Source organism: Cynocephalus volans, chromosome 1 (assembly GCF_027409185.1).
Source record: "Cynocephalus volans isolate mCynVol1 chromosome 1, mCynVol1.pri, whole genome shotgun sequence".
Classification (NCBI taxonomy): domain Eukaryota; kingdom Metazoa; phylum Chordata; class Mammalia; order Dermoptera; family Cynocephalidae; genus Cynocephalus; species Cynocephalus volans.
The window spans coordinates 14701849-14704500 of record NC_084460.1 but is presented as its reverse complement, the minus strand read 5'-3'; the positions used below and the strand labels follow the sequence as shown (position 1 = coordinate 14704500).

At 39.0% G+C, this 2652-nt stretch overlaps 1 pseudogene; it reads right to left on the bottom strand.

Annotated features, from left to right (window-relative positions):
- Nucleotides 1-722: 722 nt before the first annotated feature.
- LOC134384717 (small ribosomal subunit protein eS6-like) lies at nucleotides 723-1477 on the bottom strand (annotated as a pseudogene).
- Nucleotides 1478-2652: the final 1175 nt, after the last annotated feature.

Sequence of the window (2652 nt, the reverse complement as noted above, 5' to 3'; positions counted from 1 at the left end):
CGCTCACTGGCTGAGCGTGGTGCTGACAACCCCAAGCCAAGGGTTAAGATCCCCTTACCGGTCATCTTTAAAAAAAAAAACCCAAAAAACAAGTGTGCATTTTTGAAGAGGTATGCTAAGCCCCTCTTTGCTCAGGGAAAAATAAAATCAGATATAGGAGTTCCTCCTAATGTTGAATATCTATTAAGAACTTTATTGCTTGCCATCAAGACAAAGGTTTTAACCAGCCAGGCGCCAAGAACAAAACAGAACAAAAAACCACAAAAGACAAAGGTTTTTTAAAAAGTTTTGAAATGGATACATTTTCCCAGATTTTTAACATGAAAGTCATTGTTCACTTGGAGAAGATAAAAATTCTTCTATTATCAGTAGATTTAACGTTATACTTCTCTCTTTATAGACATTAAGGATCTTTTGTCAGTAAGTTGTTTCAAATGCTTGGAACATCTTCCAGATTATTACCTAAGTCATAAAATATTAGTGTGAAAATTGTTTTAAAAATTGTATTGGTTGGTATATAATATTAAAAAGTACACTTACTAAGCTGTTCTTAATGTTGCGTTGTATACAATACTGTAAATTTGTTTCTACAATAACACATTTTTATCTTAATGGCACCAAGGTGAAAAATTCAAAATGTGTTCCTGAATCTTAAATATAAGGCAAAAACTTTTTTCTTTTCTTTTTTGGAGTCTGATCTTTTTTGTTACTCTTTAAAAATCTTACTTTTGACTGGGCTTAGAAACAGAAGCTCTCAGAGGGGACGGCCTATGTCTCTCGGCAATCTGTTCTTGGCGATTTTTCTTGGCCTCCTTTATTCTCTTGGCCAAAAGTTTAGAATATTTTACGGTCTCTTCTTTATTTTTCTTGGTGTGCTGTTTCTTCAGAGCAACATGCCAGTGTTTGTGTTACGGGACACATGGAGGAGCAAGATGCTGAATCTTGGGGGCTTTGGTTCTAGGTTTCTTACCTACTTTGTTTAAAGGCTTTTTTTACAACATACTGGCACACATCATCTTCTTTAGAGAATTTGAAAAGTTCGTGGATTCTGCTAGCTCTTTTGGGCCCCAGGCAGTCAGGCACCCTGGTATGTCAGTCCAGGAATATCCTTCTCTCCTTTTTTTCTTCTTCCACAATAACCAAGTGGGGAACGCTCCGATTGGCATCCACAATGCAACTCCTAACAGATTTGCGCTTCCGTTCTCCAGTTCTCCTTGGCCTCTAACAGGAATGCCCCTTACTCAGTAGCAGGTAGACACGGCCATGGGGCAAGACACCCTGCTTCACGGGGAAGCCTTGTTTCTCATTCTCACCGCTGATTCGGACCACATAACCCTTCCATTCTTCACCCAGAGCATCAGTGGCCACCTCTGGGGCCATACACTTCTTGTAAAAAGTACGAAGTTTGCATTCATTGTCCACTTCAATGAATTTCTGGCAGCCAGTCAGCAGCTGGGAAGGAGATATGCAGCTTCATCTTGAAGTAGCTGATTGCCTCCCTCTTTTTTTTTTTTTTTTAAATAACATAAAAAATGGACCAATAACTTAAAACGTGGAAATTCTGGTGTGGTCATCTCGTTTCACTTGCCGGATGGGCTGAGGAGAGAGGCCTGTTGGCAGCAAAATACATAGAACAAGATGAATCGTGGGTAACGGGGTGAGTTTCTGACAATGTTCTAGTTTCTGCTCCCAGTCCCTTCGTGAGCTCTGATTACTTTCTTGCCTTTGGATTCTGTGCTATGAGACTCTACAGGGTTATAATAAATATCCCCATCACGTCTTTTTAAGTTTTTGCTTAAGCTAGTTTGAGTTGGTTTCTGGGATGTGTAACATTCCTAAGGGAATGGATAGGGAAATTGAGGTTCACTCAAATCCAAAGAACTCTGAGGGAACATGGTTCCTGGGTGGTTTCTGAAATTGCTTGAGCTCTCCAGAAGAACTATATAATTTTCAGAGAATATCAAGTCTAGATAACGGATCCAAATGGAGGAACACATGTAAATCAACTCCTTGTTTTCAGAGTTTTTCTTTAGTCAAATAATGAGCTGCTGTTAGAGTAAAACTGTTCCATCTTTTTTTTTTTTTTTCCAAAAAAGATGACCGGTGAGGGGATCTTAACCACGCTCAGCCATGAGTTGTTCTACTTATAACTAAAATGTCTTTCCTAACTCTTAGTCTAGTTCAATAATTTTTTTAAAAAATTAATGCACTTTCCTGATCATTCCCTGCCTTGCTCATCAGATGAACTTTGTGAAGGGTACATTATTTCATACTGGTCTAAGAGAAAAGACACTGCTAATTAATTTCAGATTTTAGTAAAATGAGGTTCAAGAAACTAGTGACGGGCTGCTCAAGACAAAAGCGTGTGTAGTGATGAAGGATAATGACTGAATTTCAATTTAAAAAAATTCAGGAAAACAGCTCATGGCCCCAGAGCAGGCATTTCTCACAACTTCCCCTTACACAATACAATTTGTTAGTCTATTTGCTTTGGCACTATCACACGGTGTGGAGTTTGCATCTCCACATTTTGGCAAAATCTGGGTAATGTGGAACCCACACTTAAGGCTGGGCACAGACTCTTACTCACACTTTCTCATTTTCCCATATGCCTGATTCTGGTTTGCTGTTGGCAACTGCTCCTTTATAAAC